This window comes from Sorex fumeus, unplaced genomic scaffold (assembly GCF_029834395.1).
Source record: "Sorex fumeus unplaced genomic scaffold, SorFum_2.1 ptg000130l, whole genome shotgun sequence".
In the NCBI taxonomy this organism is placed as follows: domain Eukaryota; kingdom Metazoa; phylum Chordata; class Mammalia; order Eulipotyphla; family Soricidae; genus Sorex; species Sorex fumeus.
This window is the reverse complement of record NW_026606187.1, coordinates 9,915,957-9,926,676: the sequence shown is the minus strand read 5'-3', so window position 1 is coordinate 9,926,676 and position 10,720 is coordinate 9,915,957.

Genomic DNA, 10,720 nt, shown 5'->3' with positions numbered 1-10,720 from the left:
GGCATATCGAATATGTCACGGGTAGCTTGCCAGGCTTTGCCGTGTGGGTGAGATAGTCTCTCTGAGAGGGACGAAGGAATTGAACTCAGGTCAGCCGTGTTGGCTGCGTGCAAGGAAAATGCCCTAGTTGCTGTGCTCTCACTCCAGCCCATTACATAAGTACAATGTTTAAAGTTAGTTATCAGGTCCTAATAATTCAACAACCCCTTAATGGAGGGACCAGGGATCAATTGTGACTCAGACAGAGTTTCCCAGCAGGGCTTTGTTCTGATGCCAATGAGACCCAATCTTTTTTGTTAAAAACATTGAGACAGCAGAGAAACAAGTACCTTTTTTAAATGCTTCCCCTACAGGCAAGAATGGACTATAAATACAATAGCAAAACAAGCCTCCTCAAAACATCACCGTTAGGGACTGAGGAATCTACTTTTAAAGCCATCAGTCACTTGATCATTTCATCACTTGACATCCCATTACTCATCGATTTTCTGTAGTGGGCACCAGTAATTTCTCCATTCATCCCTGTCACGTGCTAGTGTTGCCCAATGGCATTTGCTCATTCTAGGAATTTGAAGAGCCTCAAACTGATCATTCAGGGTCTTGACAACGAAGTCTGAGCGTCTCATAGATGGGTGGCCACGCGATCTTTTGTTGTCCCGTGGAATCCAGTCATGCAGTCGGTAATGGCTCTAGTCCACCAGACGTCTCCAAATCTCATTACATGTCCAACCCATCTGGTTTTCGATGCCTTGGCAAATGAGACAGCATCCCTGATTCTTGATCATCGATGGAGGTCGGAACTCTGTAATTTTTGTCTCACTTAAGTATGATACTCCAATCATAGCTCTTTCAATTCCTCTTTGGGAAACCCAAAGAGCGTTCTCATCCTGTTTTCATAGGGTCCAGGTCTATGAGCCATAAGTTACTGCAGGAAGAACAATGGAATCAAAGAGATGTGCCCAAAGCTGGAGGTTCTTCATCCTCTTAGCTATTTCTTTGATGCTCCTGAAGGTGTTCCAAGCCATTCTCTTCCTCTTGCACAACTCAGGTGCCAGGTCATTCTTCATGATGACTTCTCGACCTAGGTACACATAACTGTTGCATTCGGAGATGTTTGTTCCATTGAGAGTGAATGGAACATTAGGAATGAGACCTTTTATCATAAACATTGTCTTCGTGAGATTCAGCTATAGTCTGACCTTTCCACACTCATGATCACAGTTGATAGCCACAAAAAGACGCCTATCTTCGAAAACTCTTGAACTCATTGACCTACATGGATTGGCGCAAGCCTCCGGCAACCACAAACGAACTTCTGAGCTCACAAAGCAATGCAGAGAAGCAATAAAGGAAGACATCAAAGAGAGAAGAGCAGCAGTGCTGGCGGAGTGGTAGAAGCTGGGAAAAGCATTCGGAATGCCCGCTTGTCCTTCACCAACTACAAAACCAAGATGACTGCCCTCCGACGTCCTGATGGATCTAGCACATGTTCCAGAAGGGCAATGGAGAAGATTATACATGATTTCTATTTGGATCTCTTTGATAGGCACGTCTATCTGCCCACATATCATATTCCACAGGATGGAGATGTTGTTCCCAATGTTCTCCCTTCTGAAATCTGACACGCCATTTCATTGGTAAAGAAAAACACAGCACCCAGCCCAGAAAGGGTCAGACCCAAACATCTGAAGAACCTGCCATCAGTACTGATCAATACACTGGCTCAGCACTTCACATGCTACCTGTCTGAATGCAAGGTTCTGTCCCAATGGAATACCAGCAGGACCATTCTACTGTATATCCAAGACATTGGCAACTATTGCCCAATCTGCCTATTGTCTGTGGTCTACAAACTGTTCATTTGAGTCATCCTGAATAGGATTGGCAGAACACTAGATGAAGGACAACCATGTGAGCAAGCCGGGTTCCGAAAAGGATTCAGCATTATCGACCATATCCACATGATAATCAAACTCATTTGGGTTTCTCAGAGTTCAAGATGCTGCTCTGTCTAATGCTCATTGATTTAAAGAAGGCCTTTGATTCATTTGAGACTGAAGCAGTCATCAAAGCCCTAGCCAAACAAGGCATTCAAACTCAATACATCAGGATCTTCTGTGAGCTGTATTCCATAATTCACTACCAGAATTCTACATGGAGGTGATCATCCATGTTAAGAAAGGGGTTCAGCAGTGTCATACCATTTCACCTAAACTCTTTAGTGCCACCCTGGAGAATGTCATGTGACAACTGGAATGGGAAGGAATGGGAGTGAAGATAGACTGTTGGCAACTATACCACCTCTGCTTCGCTGATAACATCGTTCTAATAATACCAACAATTAGCCAAGAGGCAAAAAACCATCAGTAATCCACTGTAATTTCAGAAAAAGGGAGGAAATCTTCCTGCTTTTCAGTTTTCTCACCGATGAGATGGAATAAAATCATACCTATCTCAAATGATGTGACTAATGGGAGCTACAGGGTACTAAAAGATGTGAGCACAGCTTACACAAGGGATCCAGGATGAAAACTTGACATTCTCACTCTTCTTCGGCAAGGAATAGGGCTTGATGGGAGATTTCCTCCATGGGACTGACACGATAAGTATCCCTTATTGTAGAAAGAAAGAAAACTTATTGTAGGAGGAATTATAGACTCATATGTCAAAGATCCGAAGAATGAATGTGAGCCCAAAATGCACCCAAAATAATAAAACAGATGGCAACCATATTAGAGAATAAATGAAGATCAAGAGGACAGTAGTAGAAACTACATCCTCAGGGCTGATTATTTGCCCAATCTTTTCTGCATTTGGTGGCCCGAGGGCGTGTTCTAGGCCAAAGCTCCCAGGTCTTGTAGCATTGAGAGTGAAGCACAGCCAGCCACTTGTTTTCTGTTCTCCTCACTCTCTTCATTCAACCAAAGTGGTTGAGTAAATCGTTCTTCTAACACCTGACAAACAAAAGACAAAACAGACCTGCTTCCTGCACTCATTAATAGAACATTATCTCAGGGAACAGAGGGCAGGTACCTAAACTATTATTATAGGAAATATATGAACATAAAGCAGGAAACTAAAACACACATTCAAATATTGTATAATAAATAGCAAAAATAGAGTGGGAAAAAGGGCTTATCAAATATCTGGGAGCTACTGTGATTATGGGGCCTGAGGTGTTATCTGTTTAGGTTTTATTTTTAAGATCACAGTCATTGAAATAATAGATCTTATGTAAACACTCACAACAATATAGACATTGTCTACACTAATATTGCAACTTGACAGACCATTCAAAATTAATTTGCAGAAACTGTGGCAGTTTACCCAAATGCTTTAACAGATAACTTCTAAGAGTGAGTGAAGTGGTACCTCTGTACACTTCAATACTATTATCCCAATCCAAAAAATTAACATTCATTCCCAAATATCAGATAGCAATAGACTTTAATCATTGCACATCTTTTCTGTGTCAAGATTTTGCCACTGAGTATATAATTAAATATTTATATAATAAAAATAATTTTAAAATGGATAAAATTCAAAACAGAATATTTTTATACTGCAGCTTAAAGTTGAGAATAAATAATTGGGATTCAAACTTTGGTGTTCTCGAAGGAATCAATCGTCAGTGTTCCTCTCTTAATGCTGATCTGTAATTCTCTAATAAGTTTTTACATATTTCATCTTGGAAAATGTTTTTTACAGTTAGGCTCTGCCAAATATTGATATCAATATATAAGCCTATGATTGATCATATTCATCATTTGGAAGGCACTTACAGAATTTTATTAGGGCCTTTTCTACACTTGCCTATTACCATGTCTTACATTACAGATTAACCACTTTCAATTGAAGGTTAGTGGAAGCTCTTCAATTGCTCATTTAAATAGACATAAAAGCTGAAATTTCTGCTTGCATGTAGGTCTGAAAATCTCCACCTGAACTGAAGCTAGAGCTCTGAAAAATCTCTCTGTTGCAAAGATGTGTAGGAATGGGGATTTCACTTCTACTTTTAATTTCTGGGAGTAGGAAGTATTACAAAGAAAGTTTACCTTACTCACTATTCAAACAATAGCAGTTGTCATTGAAATGACTGTGTAATGGCATGCATTTTATGTATCACTCAACTCTGAGTTCTATGTTAAACTCATTATAAAATATTATCAAAGTTACTGCAAATGTAATTTCTAAATCCATCAATGCTATGCAATAGTGGTTGAGCGTAGATATTCTTACTCAAAAAAAAAAACAAATAACAAAAAAACTTACCTTTGCCCTTAACTCAAACAGTGGAATAAAAAAAAATTAGCCAGTGAACTTTTATTTGGTAGATAAGTCAAAGCAAGCAACTTACAAAAGATAACAGGACTGACAATTGTTTAGTCTGAGAGAGCAAAGTAAATCTGTTAAAATTATTAGGTCAGTAACACAGATGGGTTCAACCATATTCTTTACTAATTATATAACAAATAACTATTTATTTATTGTGTATTTTTACAATTTTCACAAAATTTTGACATTATTCCAGAAAAATCTTAATTTTAAATATACTTTTTACCACTACCTGTACTTGTTAGATTCTTCTTTAGTTTGTAGTGAATCAGTAGTAAAGCCCTCACCCTGCAGTTTACCACACAGACTTCAGCACTTAGAAGCCAGCCCAGACTCCTCAACAAAATAACTACTCAGCGATGTTCATTTTATGGGTAGGCTCACAAAGTCTCACCTGAAGCACTTAACTGACTTCTGATGTTTCTCCCAACATTCTCAGCCCTTCTATCAACTCTGTTCACTGAAGCCTAATGTTTAGCCTCAAATTATTTTCTCTAGGGATTTGTCTCTTATTGGATTAAAATTTTAATTAATGTGTGGTTGTTCATTTTTGCTTTTTGTTTTGGTTTACTGCTAGTGCACAAATGAGCCACTTGTAATTTTACTTTCATTATGACTGCCTCTTCACTTATAATTTTTGGGGAGAGATGTTTTTGCTGCTAAGGCATTTAGTGTAAAAGTTTACAACTTTTCTGATGGCTGTTTTCCTGTGATTTCAGAATATTGTAATTCAAATTTCATTAATATTATAACTGGCGCTTGACCAGTATAGTGGCATTGCACAAGAAACTGAGTTTTCTGAAATCCAACTCAACTTTTTGTTAATGATTTAAAACTTACTTCATTCTGCCTTCAAATTCAGTATTTCAGAGCAGACTTTGCTTGTTTGGACAAGATGGGTCACTGTCACTGTCACTGTTCTCCCTTTGTTCATTGAATTGCTTGAGCGGGCCCAGTAACATTGTGAGACTTGTTGTTACTGTTTTTGGCATATCGAATATGTCATGGGTAGCTTGCCAGGCTTTGTCAAGCGGGCAAGATACTCTCAGTGGCTTGCCAGGCTCTCTGAGAGGGGCAGAGGAATGGAAGGTGGAGGAATTGAACTCGGGCTGACCGGGTCGGCCGCATACATGGCAAATGCCCTACACTCTTTGCTATCACTCCAGCTCCGGACAAAATGGGAAAGAACTACAATTCATCAAACAAATTTGTCTAGTGATATATACAGAATATAAAAACCTGTTGAAGTATAATGGTGCCTGAACCATCAATTATGTGCTCAGCAGGAATGAGAAGCCAGGAGATCACTTCATAAGTACCAGTCACATATACCCACAGTGTGCTGGGGTTGGTATGAAAGCAGATACAGATAAGTCCTGAGCAAAGGAACTCATTATGTGCTAGTAATATTTTTTTTTATGAACAGGGATTTCCATTGGCTTCCATGCAACAGAAATGATCTTATTCAGCTACTGAAACACATAAATAAAATTCTTAGGTGTTTGGTCACCAAAGCACATACTGTTGAAGTGGATGGGATGGACATGGCTCATGAGACTGACAGGCCCTGTACTAAATTTGTCCCCTCACCTTTTTTTCTTTAAAGAAAAAGAAAAGATGGCAGAATTTCCTGCCACTGCGTCAGGCTGTCTTCACCAGGATCCCCCTCAGAGGGGGGTGGGTTGAGTTTCTTCCCCACCCCAAGCAGAATCCAAGCAGCCAAAACCCTCCAGAACCCAGTCACAGTCATACTCAAGGCCACTCTCCACATGCTCAGACAAGGCTCACGCATGAAGGAACAGGCAGAGGAACCCAGGTATGTGGGACCCATGGCTGAGATCTCCAAGCCTGCTTGGATCGGGATGGGCCTCCTCCACCCAGATCTCCAGTTTTCCAGTAGCTTGGCAGTCACACCCACAAACTGCCCCAGGTGCCACATAATCTCATCAACAGCCAAGATCCAGAGACTATAAAACAAAGCTCCCGGAAGAGATCGATGCAATATTTTCTGGAGCATGCAGCCTTATTTGCGGCCACGTGACCTTTTATACTCTAGCCTAATGATGTACCTAAAGCAGCACACATGTTTTTCGATTTAACATACTTGCATGTATTCTCTTATATACAGACTTAAAAGGCCCTATAATGAAATCAACAACCTTTAGACATTTCCCTCTCATTGTGGTCAGAAGATGCTTGCTGGTTGGGTGGGTATTTGAATATTATCTGTAATGAACTATTGTGAACTACTTTATGAAAATAAAATGTATAAAAATTGAAAAAAAGGTGTTACTTCCTACTTGTGTCTTTTCTCTCTTTGCCTTATTTAAGGAGGTGTGTGTGTATGTATGTATTTATGTACATATATATGTGAGTTTGTGTATGTGTGTGCATATATACATTTTATATACATATATTAACATTTTGAAACCATATAAAGCTAAGATTAAAGTTAAGAGCTATATAAGCAACATTTTCCCTGAACTATTAAGAGGAAGTTGTTGGCATGGTGTTTCATCAACCCTGGATCTTCCATTCTACCAGGAAGACATTTTTCAAATGGTCATAACACAAACATTGAACATTTAGGAATTTTGCTTTGAGCATCATTAGAACCCAAGGTTCATAGCCATGAGTTTCCTGTACATCACAGGGTCTAAGTGGAAATTGAGGAGCTGTTCTCACTTGCCAGTCTATCTCAGTTCCCATTGATCCATCAAAGTTTCACAGATTTTGTTTGACATCTATAACAAATATATATATATATATATATATATATATATATATATATATGTTGTTGGGGGATCACACCCAGTGATGCTCAGGGGTTACTTCTGGCTCTGAACTCAGGAATTACTCCTGGCAGTGCTCAGGGGACCAAATGGGATGCCGGAGATCAAACTCAGGCCGGCCATGTGTAAGGTACCTGCTGTGCTATCATTCGACCCCTATAACGAATATAAGGAATATTTTTTAATATTCATTCAAACAAGTCCTTCATTGTGTGCAATAGCCTTCTATCTGGCTTTGTCTGATACATACTTATACTGTGAACTATACTTTTTTTTCAAGAATATCATAATTGATAATAGGTTCTTCTCATTGAATCTGTGATTATGGTTTCCATTTTTCACACCACATGTTACATTCATTGTTATTTTGTGATTTCATCAGACCATCCATGGTAACTCACAGTTCTAGAAGGCAGAATCTAAACGTTGGACATGGGAGTCTCCCGGTGGACGGTTCCACAACGAAATAGACCACATCATATTCAATGAACAATTTTGCCTGACCGATGTCATTGTTGTCCCAAAATTTCTAACGGGATCAGACCACTGTCTCCTTCGTGCAAAATTCTACTTCACAGAGCTGGGAGAAAGGGCTGCAAAGTACAAAAAGAGAACTCACAGAACGACCACCAACTAGGAACTTGTTGGCACTATTGCGGCAACATGGGAAGATGCCACTGTTGACAACATTGACGAGTAATACGATCGACTGGTTCAGTACCTCCATGAATGTGCAAGGAACGCCAAGAGAGAGATAGCCACAAAAAATCGCCTGTCTTCGAAAACTCTTCAGCTAATTCACCAGCGTGGTTTGGCGCATGCCTCAGGCAACCGCAAGCTAACGTCCGAGCTAGCAAAGCAGTACAGAGATGCGATCAAGGAAGACATCAAAGAGAGAAGAGCAGAAGTACTGATAGATGCGGCAGAAGCTGGGAAAAGTATTCGTAACACCCGCCTGTCCTTTGCCAACTACAAGACCAAGATGACTGCCTCCGATGTACTGATGGATCCATCACATCCTCCAGAACGGCAATGGAGAAGATTATCCATGACTTCTACTCAAATCTCTTCGATAGCCATGTCCACTTGCCGACATACCAAATTCGACAGGATGGATATGTCATACCCAACGTTCTTACTTCCGAAATCCGACACACCATTTTGTCGGTAAAGAAACAAACAGCATCCGTCCCAGACAAGGTCAGACCTGAACACCTGAAGAACCTGCCGTCAGTACTCATCAATACACTGGCTCAGCTCTTCACTCGCTACCTGTCTGAATGCAAGGTTCTGTCCCACTGGAAAACCAGCAGGACCGTACTACTGTTCAAGAAGGGAGACATCCATGACATTGGCAACTATCCCTGATCTGCCTATTGTCTGTCATCTACAAGTTGTTCACTTGAGTCATCCTAAATAGGATTAGCAGAACATTAGATGAAGGACAACCATGCGAGCAAGCCGGGTTCCGCAAAGGATTCAGCACCATCGACCATATCCACACGATAACCAAGCTCATTGAGGTTTCTCGGGAGTTCAAGATGCCACTCTGTTTAATGTTCATTGATTTAAAGAAGGCCTTTGATTCTGTTGAGACAGAAGCGGTCATTGAAGCCCTAGCCAATCAAGGCATTCAAGCCAAATACATCAAGATCCTCCGTTTACTGTATTGCGGATACACTACCAGGATCTCACCATTCTACAAAGAAGTGATGGTTGATGTCAAGAGAGGGGTTCGGCAAGATGATACCATTTCACCGAAACCCTTCAGTGCCACCCTCGAGAACATCACCACGACGACTTGAATGGGAAGGAATGGGAGTGAAGATAGATGGTCGGCAACTACACCACCTCCGCTTTGCTGATGACGTTGTTTTAATAACACCAAACATCAGCCAAGCGGCACAAATGTTGGCCGACTTTGACCGTGAGTGTCGAAACGTAGGACTACAGCTGAATCTTAAGAAGACAATGTTTATGAGAAACAGCCTCGTTCCTGATGCCCCATTCGCTCTCAACAGAACGACCATCTCCGAATGCAACAGCTATGTGTACCTAGGTCGAGAAGTCAACATGACAAATGACCTGGCACCTGAGCTGCACAGGAAGAAGAGAGCGGCTTGGAACGCCTTCAAGAACGTTGAAGAAATAGCTAAGAGGATGAAGAACCTCCGGCTCTGGGCACATCTCTTTGATTCCACTGTTCTTCCTGTATTAACCTATGCCTCAGAGACCTGGGTCCTATGCAAACAGGATGAGAATGCTATTCAGGTCTCCCAAAGAGGAATAGAAAGAGCTATGCTTAGAATATCACGTTTCACTCAAATGAGAGAAAGAATCCAGAGTTCCGACATCTATTGACGATCAAGAATCAGGGACGCTGTCTCATTTGCCAAGGTGTCAAAAATCAGATGGGCTGGTCATGTAATGAGATTTATAGACGACCGCTGGACTAGAGCTGTTACTGACTGGATTTCATGGGATGTCAAAAGACCGCGTGGCTGCCCACCTTCCAGATGGTCAGACTTCTTCGTCCAGATCATGAATGATCAGTTTGAGGCTCTTCATGTTCCCAGAGCGAACAGATGCCATTGGGCTACACTAGCACGCGACAGGGACAAATGGAGACGTTACTGGCCCCCGCTCTAGCAAATCGAGTACTAAGGGGAAGTTAAGTGATTAAGTGATCAGGCTTTGTCATGCTTCTCCATGAAAAAGCCACATCCCTTTACTTTTCTCAGAAAAAAAAATGAAAATAACAAAGACTTATCTCGCATGTATCCATCTTTTACTACTTATAAATTTATGTTTATGATTTTATAGTTTATAAAGTGAAGTATGATTCTTTTTTAATAAACGTGTTTTTGATGTTCCTTTTTTTTAATACTGGATACATGAGAAACCCCATTTATCTAGTCTTTATATCCTTTCCCAATCACTTGGTACCTATCTTTGGTTAATCTTTGTACTTTCTCATATAGTCAGTTGATTCCAATATATCTTATGTTTTCTTTGGTCCTGCCCTGAATGCAGATATTTTCCAGGTAATACTGATTTCTTTATGGGCCTCTGGTCCCTAGATGAGAGACCATGGGCAGGCCCTCTCAAATGCTGCAGCAGAGTACATATCTGTGTACTCATGTTCTCCTTGATCTGTACTTGTTTGTTTTTGGGTGTGACTGTACTCAGCTGTTGACTCCTGGCTCTGCCCTCAGGGATTACTCCTCACTGGGTTTGGAGGACCTGCAGTAGTGCTGGCGATGGAACCCAGGTCATCTGTGTTCAAGGCTAGCACCATACTTGCTCTTCTATCTTTCCAGCCCACGTCTGTCTTTATTTTTTTTAAATCCATCTGTATATAAATTTAAGGATTTGATACAGAAACTCACTCTAATACAATACCACAGGGATCAATTTCTTTCTGCCCTTGTTTGCTGCTCTTTAACAGGAAGCAACCTGCCTCCTATGATTCTAAATTGACTCATTTGATCAGTCCTGAAGCATGTGGCTGATACCATGTCTACTATCTTCATCTGGCCAGATTGACTCCATCCCAGCTTCATTGAGTACCTATTAAACTCTTGTCTGTGTGC